At 33.4% G+C, this 16,457-nt stretch overlaps 1 pseudogene; it reads right to left on the bottom strand.

Moving 5' to 3' along the window:
- Window positions 1-1,605, bottom strand: LOC112921295 (hsc70-interacting protein-like; annotated as a pseudogene).
- Window positions 1,606-16,457: the final 14,852 nt, after the last annotated feature.

Genomic DNA, 16,457 nt, shown 5'->3' with positions numbered 1-16,457 from the left:
TTTTTAAATATTTTTAAGGTTTAAAAAGTGTTTAAAGTTTGTAATTCCTAGTAGGAAAACATTATCTGAATGAATACCCTAATGGCAAACCACTGTAGAATGTTTCAGTTGCATGTGGGGCAGAGGGGTAGGGATTCTCTTCACAGCACCCCAGCTTTCTTCTTGAGAAGGTCAGAGGTACACTGGTTTGTATTATTGCGACATCCATTAGGTGATCGAAGTTGCTTTTCTTTCAGCAAGGGCTTTGTCAGAAGGGCATTATGCTTGACCTCCAAATTTCGCTGACAATTTACTGATGAGATTCATAACCTTTGGGTTGCTCTGATATTTTGACATATTTGCTGGGTTCTGGGCTACATCCTGGAAGGCCACCATAACTTCTGGATCCTGCATGGCTGCAAGAACCTCTGGGTCACTAAGAATTTCATTGAGCCCAGGCATTCCTGCCATTCCAGGCATCCCCCCTGCCATTCCAGGCATTCCTCCAGGAAAATTACTAGGCATTCCCCCTGGAAAGCCACCTGGGAAAGAGCCATACTGAGCTCCTGATTGTCATCTGGCTTCTTCCTCCCTCTGGGCTCTTTCATGTTCTTCCCGAGCCTTCTTAACCCTTTCTATTCTTTCTTTGATCTCTCGCTCTTCACGTTTTCGTTCATACTTCCTCCGATGTTCAGCAATTTTCTGGGCCCTGGGTTGAACTTCTTTCAGCATTGCACTAGCATCTTCATCATAATCCAGTTTACAAGCAAGGGCAAGATCATGTGCTGCTTCTTCCCAATGACCCAGAAGTCTATGTGCTTTCCCTCCCCACTTGTAAGGCTGCACTGCATCAGGATTTATTTCGATAGCTCTGTCACAGTCTCGAATGGCAGCATTTGGCTTCTGTAATTTTTTTTAATTTTTATTTATTTTTATTTATTTATGATAGTCACACAGAGAGAGAGAGAGGCAGAGACACAGGCAGAGGGAGAAGCAGGCTCCACGCACCGGGAGCCCGACGTGGGACTCGATCCCGGGTCTCCAGGATCGCGCCCTGGGCCAAAGACAGGTGCCAAACCACTGCGCCACCCAGGGATCCCTGGCTTCTGTAATTTGATGAAGACACTGGCTCTCTTGGCATACAAAATGGCTAAGCGAGGATTTAGTTTGATGGCATCTGTGAACAAGTCAATGGCTTTCTGTAGTTCACCATCATTTAGGGCATCAATGGCAGCCACTTTTTTATCATTTGCCTAATCCATCATTTACTCGGTTATCTCTACATTTTCATCTCCCATTTCTTGAGGGGCATCAGTATCTGGTTCAATTACACCTTCATTGTCAATTTCTAGCTCACTTTCCTCACTTGATGGTTCGTCTGTCTTTATGTTTTCCTCCGCCTTCTTACTATCTGTTTTTTCTTCCTTGATATTGTCTTCTGATTTAGTTTTATGAGTAGCAGGTGGTATTTTACCCCCCATGCTCTCCACCCACTCCCGCAGGAAACGCATTTCCTCGGTGTGCAGAACGCTCGGATCCTGCTTACACATTTTCACGAAGGCCCGAAGCTCGCTCACTTTGCAGGGGTCCATGATCCAGAGGCGCTGGCGGGCGGCGGGCGGCAGGCGCGGTCTACTTTTGTTAATTGTAGTTCCATCTATTGAAACATGCACTTTTTCATTTATTCTATTGATAGGATTAACTGACCTGATTTATTTTTATTAATATTCTATATGTATAGATTTAAATTTTAATTATTTTGCTAATAATTTTTGTGACTAATTTATGGGAGATATTGACCCATTATTTTTTTATAATGTCCTTCTTCAAGTTTGATTTGTGAGTCCTGAATTTTTCCTGGCCTCATAAAGTGAGGTGGAAACTAACCTCTTTTTATTTATTCCCTAGAAGAGAATATACAAAATTGATATACAATTCTCAAATATTAGGAAAAAGTTACCAGTATAGTCTTCAGAGCCTGTAATTGCTTTGTGGAAGGTTTATAGATAGGATTCAAATTTCTATAAAAGATGTGCAGTAATTTAGTTTTTCTATTTTTTCATGTGTTGTTTTGTTAATTTGATTTTTTAGACTTAGTTCTTTTCATGTAAAACATGAAATTTATTGAATGAAGTTGCTTATCAGATATTCTTACCATCATTTTAACATGTAAGAGTCTATATTGATGGTCCTTTTTTGGTTCTTGATAATGATAATGTATGTTTTCTTTTTTCTTTTTTATCTTGAGGCATCTTTTAGAGTTTTATTATTTCATTAATATTTATAGAATAAACTTTTTGAGTTCTGAAATTCTTCTTAAAGGTTTACTTTTCTTTTCCTCATTCTACCGTCTTTGATTTCAATATATTACTTTATTTTAGCCTCTTTACATTGATCTTTTACCTATTCTCATTTCTAATACATATATTAAAGCTACATTTTACTAATTTTATGTCATATTTTCATTATCATCTAGTTCAAACTATTTTTTAATTTCCATTGCATATCCTTTGTTATCCTTTCATTACTTAGGTTTCCAGCAAATGAATACTAAGTGATTACTGGACAATGTTTGCATTTTATACACACAAACACACACACACACTTTAACTTGCTGTTGCTTAGGTGTCTGCAGATTTGAATAGTCAAAATCATATTCTGGATTAGTTCCACAGACTAAATAAATACATATGTTTACATTTATACCTGCATTATAGGAAAACAGAATTACAGATATACTATGAGTAGATGATGCAATAAGATATCAAAAGTACTTTTTCATAACAGCCATCAATTGTTCTTAACACTTAATTCACACTGAAAGAACTGTTGTGTGCCTTCTCCCACTTAAAAAAATGCAGAAACTATTATTAGGAATCTTTTTCGTGTCTTAAATTAATTAAAACGTTTGTATAATACTTTTCTGTGTCACAGGGAATCCAAAATATTCTGTGTTACCATTTACTGGCATCGTCAATCCCTTTTGATATATTGAGACACCTAAGTTGATTTCTCTTCTCCTTTACATTTGGTTTTGTGGATATTTAGAGACCAGAACTGATTGACAGGTATGCAAGTGTACTGACAAACAGTGTGTTCTTTGTGGAGTAAGCTTTTGCAACCCAGGAGGTATAACTATGCAAATACTCGCAGATGGCTATGTAAATATAAATGTAGTTGTTCTACTAAAGCCTGACATAGTGACACATTTAATTAATTTTAAACACATTAATAATTTTCCCAGAAAATTTATATTAATGAATGTTTTAGAGACTTCCTATCCATTGCAAAATTCTTCTTACCTGTTAGTTGGGCATGGGTCTTGCTAAATCTTGGCAGAACACTTTATAGTTGAGATATTTCAGTCTCATAGAGAATTACATGGCAGATGGCAATGTAAAGGAACTACTCAGCTATTTGAGTATTATTTTTAGGAAGCCATCTGCTGGGTATTCATTCCTCTGGGATTCACAAATTACTTGGGGGCTAGGAAGTGTGCCTATGGATTCAAAGTTGTTTAGAGTTCAAGTGTGTGCATGTGCATGCACACACATGCAAACTACATGTATGAAGAAATATATAGTGAAATATTTAAGAAAGTAGTTTACTGGCTATGTAGCTGGTTCCTAATTTTAAATGTTTACCTAAGATATTTTACTGAATATTCTAAATAGATATACAGCAAGTGTATTGTTCAGTCTTTCAAATGAAAAGCTTAAAGCAGAATCCACCAATATTTAATCTTAGTCCAGTCCACAATGTATTTGAGATTATACTTGCAAAAATGTTTTATAAATAATTATGAGATGTATATTTTGTAGAAGAGTATACTTAAAAAATAAAACAATAAAACTAATTTACAAGGAGAAATTAAGCTAATAGGTTGTGGAGTTCATGTTTTTTTCAATTTGCTATATATATATTTGTATATATATATATATATATATATATATATATATATATATATATATATATTGGTGGTGGTGGTTCTTGTTTTTGTTTCTTACTTTACCTTCCTCACTTATTGAGTCTTTTTTTTTAAGACTTTATATTTTTAAGCAATCTCTATACCCAAGTTGGGGTTCAATCTTACAACTGGAGAATCAAGAGTTTCATGCTCTACCAACTGAGCTAGCCAGGTGCCCCCTTGATTGTTTTGAGTAAAATGCAAATTAATTTATCAACCACTTGGGTGACTACACTAAATTATTTATATTGGAAAATATGTGTTCAAATGCACAGATAATGGGCAATAGAAACTCCATAATTGTATGTTGATCTTTTTTTTTGTATGTTGATCTTTATACTAAAATACTACTCAAAGATGCACATGATCCTTGTTAAAAACATGCAAAGTCTTCTCTGTTGTAATTGAGTTGGAATATTCTCTTATCAATATAGAGATCGAAGATTTTGATGTATAATTTTGGCTTTTTTATAATTGAGAATCTTCTGTTAATGAAATATTGAAAAATTAGTTCAAATGATAAAATTACTTTAAAAGTTTCTTATCTCGGGATCCCTGGGTGGCGCAGCGGTTTGGCGCCTGCCTTTGGCCCAGGGCGCGATCCTGGAGACCCGGGATCGAATCCCACATCGGGCTCCCGGTGCATGGAGCCTGCTTCTCCCTCTGCCTGTGTCTCTGCCTCTCTCTCTCTCTCTCTCTGTGACTATCATAAATAAAAAAAAAATTAAAAAAAAAATAAAAGTTTCTTATCTCAAATTATCATATAACAAAAGTAAAACAGGATTTTGTGGGATATATTGTATTTTGAGATAGGCATTCTTACCAATGATAAATATCAAGAATATCAAACACTCATTGAAGAAAAGACAGTATGTGCTCTAAGAAGTTTAGAGTTCAGAAGTTAACTCCTCTAAGTCTCCAGGATTGCGGTCAGTTGAGATGTCCAGGGAATCAATCATGTCTTATTACCAGGCAATTGATGAATTATCTCCAAAGTCTGATATGAATTTTATATTGGCATTTCCTGAATAAAATGATCTTTTGAAGTTGATAGTTTTATTCTTATGAAAAATTCAATTCATAGATTGCAAAAGTATCCTGCTCCTATTTAGGCCAGTTTGAGTAATCTTATAGCAGAACAATTTTACTTGGCTACTTTGTATTAACAATACTTGATATCCACAATGTCTAAGACTATTTCTAATAGAAAATCGGGGAAACGAACTAGGGGTGGTGGAAGGGGGGAGGAGGGCGGGTGTTGAAGGGGAATGGGTGACGGGCACTGAGGTGGACACTTGACGGGATGAGCACTGGGTGTTTTTCTGTATGTTGGTAAATTGAACACCAATAAAAATTAATTAAAAAAAAAGAAAGAAAGAAAATCATCTTAGGGAAGCTCCTGTAATGATTTCATGGGTTTATTTCCAGAACATCTCTGTAGTTCCAGTCCTCTAATTTATCCATTAGTGCCAAATCATTATTACTCTCCTGATCTTTGGTAAAGAATTAGTTTCAGTTAGTAGCTTAGGAATCCTACAGGAATCTGTCTTAATATTAAGCTGTCTGATCTCATACCATAATGCTGCTTGGGGAAATAGGATTCTTTTACATGTCATAGGAAAAAACTTCATAACAAATGTATAGTTTTCTTTATTCCTACTATAATTGAAACAGGTAATGTGTCTTAAAATAAAATGTCTTATTGTTCATTAAGTTGTAAGGTAAGAAAGACATGAAAATGTGATTAATTAGATACTTGGTGTGTTCCTTTAGAAAATTCTGTCAGTAGTTAGCATTCCTTGATTAGTATATATGATCAATGTTTCCTGGGAAATTTATGTTTTTCTTATCTTATAGAAACTTCAGTTTATTTTAAATAGTTTTGCAGTACATTTTATCCAGTATTATATAGGTGTCATAATCAACTCAAGTAACTAGTTATTCAATTAGAAAGCTGTAATTGGAAATCTGCAATATTTAATGATCTTAGTCAATTTCCTTACAAACGAGTTTAAAAGTCAGAGTGTGTATTTTGAAAAGGAGTATTTTAGAGATGAAAAATATATGTATATATTTATAACAAATGATAAAATTATTTAGAAGAGATGCACATAAAACTGCCTCAGTTTTTGTTTGTTTTCATTTTACTGCCATTTCAGTTAATTTTCTACAGGACTCAAAATTTTATCTACTTAGGCACTGACTTCATTTTAATGTTGTGTATGTATGTATATTAGCATTGTGTGTTAATATTTTAATATAGAATATAGCATTATTAATATTGATGTGTCTCACTTTCTTGACTGCAGATGAAATTTCTATAAATGCTCAATATTTTTCCTAACCTTCAGTGTAAATCTAGAAATATATAATATGTTTATTTTTTTAATATTTTATTTATTTATTCATGAGAGACACAGACTGAGAGAGAGAGAGGCAGAGACACAGGCAAAGGGAGAAGCAGGCTCCATGCAGGGAGCCTGATGTGGGACTCGATCCCGGGACTCCAGGATCACGCCCTGGGTCAAAGGCAGGCGCTAAACTGCTGAGCCACCCAGGGATCCCCTAGAAATATATAATATGTTTAATAGCATACTTGTTATATTGAATTGAGATCAGAAGTAATACAAGATCTCCTCATTACCTATACCCCTCAAGAATTTGAAAATTCCAGTTACTTAACCAATTCAACCAAGAAAGAAAAAATAAAAACTAGCCAGATATAAGAGCACAGTCCTTATTTTAGCTAATCATAGGCAGGGCGATATTCAAGACTTCAGGTGCTCTTAAGTATTTCACTTAAGTGTCTATAGGCATCAGACACTACCTCCTTACTTTGCAGTACTCAATCTGAGAAAACAAAAAAAGATTCATGATTGAAGTGAACTAGCAATTGAATAATTCCCTAAACTCTTCACTTAATGTTAAAATAGAAAAATGATATTCAGTTTGTTGTTGACATTCTTAGATAAACAATAACTAATGGTTTGCTGTTAATCTGGATTTAAAATTATTGGTAGTCTTGCTTATACTCAAGTCTTTAACCAAAAGTATATACAGAAGGAATGACATGTCCATATATTTTAAATGATAATTATTTGAATAAATTTGTCCTCTATTAGTGAATTCCATTTGTTCTCCTTCTATATTATTCTTCTGAAATTTATACTGCATTACATGTCTTTTCAGTGATGATTTAAAAATCAGAACTGTTCATGATTCTATTATGTGAATTTCACTACTATAGATTACCCATTTATAGAAATCTCTTTTTAGAGATAATTGAACCTAACTTTGATTTTTGAAATTATCATTTCCAAGAGGATATAACCTTTATCCTTTATGCTAAGGCAGGTTGAAGGTGATATATATGACAGCCCTATTCCTTATCTTAGATGAAATAGGAAACTACAGATTCAATTTCCAGGTGACTGTGCATTAAGAGATATTGTACTCTGTTCAGGTATCTTGATATTAAAAAGTTACTGAATAAATATAAAAGTGTCCACCCAGCTCTATTTTTTGAAATTTGACTCACATGTTAACAAAAAGAAGCTTTATTAAAAGCAAATTGGAAATAATTTTAGCCATAGATGAACTGCATTATAATTAAAAAAAATTTGATAACAAGATTATATTCGTTTTTAGGAGCTTTCTTTAAAAAATAATACAGAATATAAATTACAAAAATTAGATATAAATATGAATACTGGGATCCCTGGGTGGCGCAGCGGTTTAGCGCCTGCCTTTGGCTCAGGGCGCGATCCTGGAGACCCGGGATCGAATCCCACATTGGGCTCCCGGTGCATGGAGCCTGCTTCTTCCTCTGCCTGTGTCTCTGCCTCTCTCTCTCTCTCTGTGACTATAATACATAAATAATAAATAAAAATTTTAAAAAAATTTAAATATGAATACTTATTTAAAGTGAGATGACATATCACAATAAATTACAAATGTTAAAAAAATAACGAGTACAACAAACCTCACAACAATCCATAAAAGTAAGATGTTGGAAGATTTAATAGTTTCTATATCTCTAAAATAGTTTTTTACCACTTTGATTAAATATTATTAGATATTATTTTCTATAGAGAAAAGAGAAACATAATCCCTATTTTCTTCCAGCATGGTTGATCAATAAATGTTTCTCATTATTAGAAATTAGAAAAAAAATTTCATCTTCACAACATAATAATAACTTAAAGCAAATTATTAGGATGTATGCAAATTTGGAAAAAAATTCTACAAAGTTCCTTTCATATATCGTTCTAATACTTGGGAAAACTCTCCTATTTTCTTTTCTGATTGTATTTCAAACATCATCTCTATTCTACAACTACACTGTTTATGTTTTGGGTAGTAAGATCACTGTTTTATATTTTATTCAGTGTTAAGGTTTAATGTTTTCAAAATTAATTATCTGTAGCTTAGACTGTAAGGAAAGGAACAAGTTTGTTTAACAAAATTCCAAGGAAACCATCTCGTTCCTTCACAACCATGACATATGAAAGTTGATGCCCCCACTCCACACTGTATCTCCAGTTATGCCAGGAGATAAGGAGATGTGGCAATTCTACCGCTAACTTGCCAGGTTATCCACAATGCTACTATCCATACTAATGTTGTCTACTGTCCATCCTATGTCTGTAAATTTTCTCCAGTGAACAGTATGCAGGTGGTCAGGTGTGTGTGCTGGTTGGTCGTTGTTTTTGATGACTTGGAAAGAAGAAAGAATCTTCAAAGTTAGTAGTAACAGTTTTGTATGTAACATTAACTTTTTTAATAAGGGAGACTTCATTCTTATATAAAAAGTTATATAATATGAATAATTGTTAGGTAATTCTTCTAAGTAAGTACTAACTTTTAATGAATTTTTCAACCAGAGAATTGATTTATAAATTGAAATATTATTTCCTGGGCATCATGATAGGCACAGAAATTATTAACAAATGTCTTACTTTTTTGAAACTTTGTTTTATTGGAAGGGCACAGAAAATAAACAAATATGTAACATACATTGATACAAAGTAAAATGAAACAAGGTAAGGAGATAGAGTAGGGTAGAGCTTATATGTGCTGACAATGATATTGAAAACAACTCTTGTATTTTAGAATGAACAGTCAAACAGTGAATATAACATTAATAGTTCTGGTCAAAATTGTTAGTTTTTACACTGGCAGAATTACAGTATTTCATGAGAAAATTCTTTGGTTCCCTAAATCGTATGTGTGTATTTATGGGTTGTTCAGGATAAATTATATGTGTGTGTTTATAATGGACATATTACATTATAAAAATTTCAGTTGTATAATGTAATGATTCAATATTTAATATGTATTGTGAAATGATCACCATAACAGATCTAGTTAACATCTATCACCAAAAATACTTACTTTTTTTTTTTTTTTGCTTAAACTGGTTTTAATTATGTATTCAACCTGCAGATAGAAATATATTTTGTAAAATGCACCATTAATATTGGGAATATAAAATATGACTCAATATATACTTGTTTGCTATATGCACCACTTTTCAAGAATAATTCAAATATAACTTTAAAATATCTGTTAAAAAAAGTGAAAATATCACAATACTTTTGGAAGGTATTTCCACGTTTGTAATAGAAGAGTTCTATTATTTGGTCTTTTTCTATTTTATTCCAAAGTAGCTTAATGCATTCAAATAGCTTCTACATACTCTATGTCTTTCTCACATCATTAGTCTAGAGCTACTGCTGAGAAGTAGCATTACAATATCAGCTTCCACTGAGAGGCTATCTACACCACTGGAAATTATGGAAATTTGAAAGTAGTGACAGGTGTTTCTAAAAACACTTTTGAATTACTATGTTTATCTGCTTGGTGATGTTGTCTGAAGACAGTGCTCTTAGTTTTAATAATATGTTTAAAAAGTATTAATTGTTTATTAGACCCATGACATCAATTGAAATGTTATCTACCAAAATGTCAATGTAAATAAATATTGAGATAAGAATGAAGGATAAGTATCAGGAGAAAGTGTGGAAATATATGTGGGTGAAGAAGTTTCTAGCACATTATTTTATTTTATTTTTTAGGGTTTTTTTTTAGTTTCTAACACATTAAAATTGCAATTTCAGAAATGAGGCTTATTGAGGAAAAAGTGGGGCTAATAAACTAAGAATTTCTAGAGAATTTTTTTTGTAAAAAATGCATAGTAAAAACTAGGCATTAAAGAATATACTTCACCTCTCTTAAAAAACCAGCAGTTCCCCAAAGCTCAGAAGCACAGCTTTTCCTGTACACACCAGGTCCTAATTGTAGAACTCTTGTATGTATCTATGAATGCTGCAGCACTATTTTAATTAGAAAATGTTATGTTCACTTTTGCTTTAGATTATTAATTCCAAGTCCTTGTATATCTATTCTAGTAGAACGGAAATGGCGATAATTACAGCTACATAAAAAAAAATAATACTTTGAAGCAACTGTCCACTTATTATCAAAAAGATAAAATCTCCTTAGGAGAAATAAATTTGAGCAATATAAAGAATATCAATCTCTTTAAAGGCCCCTAGAAGTGACTGCACCCTAACAATTTCTATAGTGTCTTAAATAAACAGAACGTAAAAACACAGCCAGGGGATATAAAGTCAAATTCTCCCATGTGATTATCCCATTATGCAAATTACGAACACATCTAAAGTCCTACTTCACTTAGAATTATAATATTTTATATATTGTCCAATAATGAGGACAAATTTATAAAAAGCCACAAGGTAGTATAAGTGGCTTAAATTTTACAAGTACAATCTTATACAGGTAACAGTGTTGCTACATATATTATAATCCTCTGCAATTTGTGATTTTTGATTTCATCATAGAATGGCTAATATGTAGAATGCTTGGCAGGACCTTGCACAAGCAATGCTCAGTTTTCCAAATAGAGCATTTTCAGTGTCACATGAATTAAAACATAAGACCTCAAAGTTCCTAATTTATGAGACTTCTAAATCTAGCATTATCTAGATACTCTATCCAGGATTTAGGCAACTCAGCTTAACTATCAAGCTCAAAAAGATCAGATCATCATCACCCTATAGTTTCACAGATTCAGAAATTCTCCATATTCAACAGAGGATGAGTGACCTTGAGAGGAGGGGTAGTTCAGAATAAATTAGGGTGAGTCTAGGAATTTTTATAGGAGTTCTCAGGATCTGATATCAAATGCGCTTGAGTACTTACCTCTAGGGCAGGATTCTTAAATTGCTTTTAAAAACTAGAAAATTATTCAGATAAATCTAAATTCATGGTAATCTAAACATTTTCTGTGTTTGGTTTTGTTGAAGAGGTATTGGCTCTTAGACCTCAACAAACTTTCTTATATTTCATCATATGCTTGTCAGAAAAAATTAGACGCTGCAACTGTTTATCTTTCTCTCAGGCTGTATTGCAGATACCCTAATTCCCTGGGAGAATATGTACTCATTTCCTTTTTGCTATCAATCTTATGTGTAACAAATGCTGTATTTCTAGAAGATGCTATGTTGGACATTCTGTGACTTTCAGTTAACATGAAGCAATGTAATGCACTGTTCAGGACACTATCCTATTTGTATGCTTTGGCAGAAACATAATTATGTGCAACTCTAAGTATCCTGGATTCCTTAATGGAAGAACATTTCCAATGTCAACAGCAGCATATTTAAAATAAAGTTTTAAAAAAAACTGCCTAAATACCTGAAAATGTGAAAAACTTCAGAGGTATATTTTTTAAAGAAAACCTTGAATTAAATTGAAATTTTTATTTTAAGTATTTATATTTTTAGAAAGCCAAAATTGATTTGGTTGAAAAGTCCTACTTTTCACAGTGAATACCTTAGAGATGTGTAGTTTTTTTTATTACCTATGAGATTTTGTTTCTATACTTTGACACCTCCCACTACTTTGTTTTTCAGTTACAATTAACTTTCATGTTTATCAGTAAAATTGCCTTCTCTCTCTTCAGTCTTATATTTCACACTTTCTAAGTATGTTCTCTATGTATATAATTACAGAATGATACAAAGATCTGTGAAAATATTCTCATACTTTGTTTCTAAAGGTGTTAGTTAATTGATTTATTATCTTTTTATAGTAGGAATTGGATAGATCATATGAAGATGAGTTAAACTATAGTTTATGGCCTGCCATGCTTTCACATAAAATTTGTATAGAGATCTCTGCTCCTTGTGGTGGCAGTTAATGCATATAAAGTGGACTGTCACCAGCCCTTTGGCACATTACATCTGCAGTTTTTTTTAATACCCAGAGTTACATAATTAATATCTAGCGCTTTTATAGCCTACCATTTTAAAGTTCTCTGGCAATAGTTTATTTTTTGCCTTTGTTTTCCCTGCCTCAGGAGATGTATCTAGTAAGAAGTTGCTACAGCAATTATCAAGGAGGTTACTGCCTGTGTTCTCTTCTAGGATTTTGATGGTTTCCTATCTTACATGTAGATCTTTCATCCATTTTGAATTTATTTTTCTGTATGGTGAAAGAAATGGTCCAGTTTCATTCTTTTGTGTGTGGCTGTCCCATTTCCTCAATACCTCCAGCTTCACTTTTCTTTTTCAAGTTTGCTTTGACTATTTGAAGTCTTTCTGGTTCCATACATATTTTAGAATAGTTTTCTTTACTTTGTGAAAAATGTTGGTAGTATTTTGATGGAAATTTTATTGAAAATGTAGATTGCTTTGGGTAGTATAGACACTTTAACAGTATTTATTCTTCCAACCCAAGAGCATGGAATGTCTTTACATTTCTTTATGTCCTCTTCAATTTCTTTCATCAGTGTTTTTTAGTTTTTGGGCCCCAGATCTTATACCTCTTTGGTTAGGTTGATTCATAGACATCCATGATTTTTGGTACAATTGTAAATGGGATGGATTCCTTGACTTATCTTTCTTTTTTAAAAAAAAGATTTATTTATTTGAGACTGAAAAAGAGTAGGGGGGCAAGAGAGAGAGTAAGAGGGTGAGAAGCAGACTCCTTGCTCAGCATGGAGCACAATGTGTGGCTCAGTCTCAGAACCCTGAGATCATGAGCTAAGAAGAAACTAAGACTCAAACTCTCAGCTGACTGAGCCACTCAGGCACCCCTCCTTGATTTTTCTTTCTGCTACTTCATTATCAGTGTATAGAAATGCAACAGATTTCTATATGCTGATTTTATATCCTGTGACTTTACTGAATTCATTTCTCATTCCTAACAATTTTTTTTGGTGAAGTCTTGGGTTTTCTACATAGAGTAGCATGCCATCTGCAAATGTGAAGGTTAGACTTCTTCCTTACTCATTTGGATTCCTTTTTTTCTTTTTGTTTGTTGTCTGCTGTGGGTAGGGTTTCTAGTACTATGTTAAGTAACAGTGACGAGAGTGGACACTCTTGTTTTGTTCCTAACTGTACAGGAAAAGTTCTCAGTTTTCCCCCATTAAGGATGATGTTAACTGGATTTTTTAAAATAAAAACCATCTGCACAGTGAAGGAGACAGTCAACAAAACTGAAAGGCAGCATTCGGAATGGGAGAAGATATTTGCTAGTATCCAAAATCTACAAAGAACTTATCAAACTCAACACCCAAAAAGCAAACAATCCAGTTTAAAAATGGGCAGCAGACATGAATAGACATGTTTCCAAGGACATACAGATGGTCAACAGACACATGAAAAAATGCTCGACATCACTTATCATCAGGGAAATACTAATCAAAACTACAAGTGAGATATTACCTCACACTTGTCAGAATGGCTAAAATTAAGAGCACAGGAAACCACAGGGGTTGAATGTGGAGAAAGGTGAACCCTGTTGCCCTGTTGGTGGGAATGCAAACTAGTATAGCCCCTCTGGAAAACATTAGGGGTGGGGTACCTAGGTGGCTCAGTGGTTGAGCATCTACCTTAGGCTCAAGCCATGATCCCAGGCTTGGGATCAAGCCCCACATCAGGCTCCTCGCAAGCAGCCTGCTTCTCCCTCTGCCTGTGTCTCTGCCTCTCCCTGTGTGTCTCTCATGAATAAATAAATAAAATCTAAAAAAAAAAAAAAAACTATGGAGGTTCCTCAAAAAGTTAAAAATAGAACTACCCTGTGATTCAACAATTTCACTATTTATGCAGAGGTTACAAAAATACTGCTTCAATGGGATACATGCACCCTGACACTTATAGCAGCTTTATCAACAATAACCAGATTATGAAAAAAGCCCAAATGCTCATTGATTGATGACTGGATAAAGAAGAGGTGGTATATATGCACAATGGAATATTATTCATCCATCAAAAGGAATGAAATCTTGCCATTTACAAGCATGTGGATAGAACTAGAGTGTATTATGCTAAGGGAAATAATAATTTGTCTTTTTTAGAGAAAGACAAATATCATATGATTTCACTCAATGTGGAATTTAAGAAACAAAACTGATGAACATAGAACAAAAAAGAGGCAAACCATAAAACAGGTTTTTAACTATAAAGAACAAAATGAGGGTTGCTTGAAGGGACGTTGGGGGGATGGGTTAAATAGGTGATAGGTATTAAGGAGAGCACTTGTGATGAGCACAGGGTGATGTGCGTAAGTGATGAATCACTAAATCTTATACCTGAAACTAACACTACACTGTATATTTACTGACTAGAATTTAAATACAAATTTGGGGGAAAAAAAGAAAGAAAGCTCTCTGGCACAAAACAGAAACAATTTTGAAAAATGGTTACAGCGTTTAGACTGATGATAAAAAAGAATTCAAGAACTAGCTTCTAACTTTCAAGGACTACCTTCTAAATACAGTGATCAGCTCCTCAAGCCCAGTCCTTCATAATAGCATCATAGATTTAAATGAGACTCTTTTTTTTTTCTCAGACGAACTCAAGGAGTTTGCCCAAAGATTGTTGATTCTTAAAATTCCCAAAGATTGTTGAGATATCTATAGGTATGATTTCTCTTATTATTCCAATTTTCAATGAAGTTAAAGTTGTTGTAGCTTATATGTTTAAATAAAGTCCTTCTCAGAGCTTTTAGGAGTGTTTGAAAGATAATTATGTAATGAAGACCTCAGAGCTTTTTCTTAGGGTTTTACCTTCCTCTGCATTCCTCACTTCTCTTTGAAGAATCGGGTAGATCCTATTATAAAGACATGAGAAAATATAATGTTTTTACCATAATACAACCTTCTTGAGTGCAATGTTTATTCAACCTTATTCAATAAATACAACATAATATGGAACTTCTGTGAAACCAGTATATGTGTGAAGAATAGCTTTTAGAAAAAAAAATAGGAGAGAAAATTTTCCAAACACAGCCTGTTAAAAAAAATAATAATAAAAGCAACAACCTTGAAAGGTAGTATCAGAGTCTAGATTTAAGAAACTAAAAAGACGGCTTATTTTATTGATAAAGAACAATAGCAATTTATCTGTCACGAGCATTTAATAGAGGGTCAGTTTGCAAACAGAGGAGTTATAGATCTTAACAACATAGTCACAGAAAATAAAAACGACTGTAAAAGGACTTTAATATCATTTATATAAAGCTTGTGACTGCTGTCAACTCTACCAAAAAATGCACAGATTCTTTCAGATACAAGTGGCTTTTTAGCAATGTTGACATAATTTTATTCACCCCTTTGACGAAGATGGGAAATTGGTTAGTGTGTTGAGGAGCAGTGTACCCAGTATTACCACATTGTTCTTCTTTACAAATAATTTTGTGATGAAATAAGGCACAATGAGTGGAAGGAAGAAAGCTTAGACTGCAGTGACTCTACAAAGCTACTCCATTCGGCTTCTAATTTTAGGTAAAGACATTACCTGAGGAGAATATGTAATTACTCTAATATATTAATTTTAAACTGAGGTTTTTCATATTCAAAAAAGTGAAATTGTTTTCACATATTTTTTCCTAACAAAGGAATTCTAACATAATTTGAGAAAGACAACACACACATATATACATGCTCATGAGCTGCGGTATTTATTCTCTACAATTTGCCTGACATAAGAGTATATAAAATATGAAAGATAATTAAAATATAAGACAGAAATAAAGTAATTTTAACTAATTAAACAAAATTCCAATAACATTTTAATTTTTAATTTAAAATTTTTTTTAAAGATTTTATTTATTTATTCATGAGAGACACAGAGAGAGAGGTAGAAACATAGGCAGAGGGAGAAGCAGGCTCCCCCAGGGGGCCTGATGTGGGACTCGATCCCAGGATCCTGGAATCACACTCTGAGCTGAAAGCAGATGCTCAACTGCTGAGCCACCCAGACATCCCCCAAAACATTTTTAATTCAGGCCAAGTTTTGGAATGAGATGTAAACATTTTAAACATGCACACACACACACGCACACACACACACACACACATAAACATATATATATATGTAAACACACACAGGACAGTCATTCAGAACTAGAATAAAAATATAGACAAAATAAGTAGGCTCATAAATTGAAAGGGGCATACAACATAAACTTAATGAAAGCAGGA

The sequence above is a fragment of the Vulpes vulpes genome, unplaced genomic scaffold, assembly GCF_048418805.1.
Source record: "Vulpes vulpes isolate BD-2025 unplaced genomic scaffold, VulVul3 Bu000000731, whole genome shotgun sequence".
NCBI lineage: Eukaryota > Metazoa > Chordata > Mammalia > Carnivora > Canidae > Vulpes > Vulpes vulpes.
This window is presented reverse-complemented; position numbering and strand designations above follow the sequence as displayed.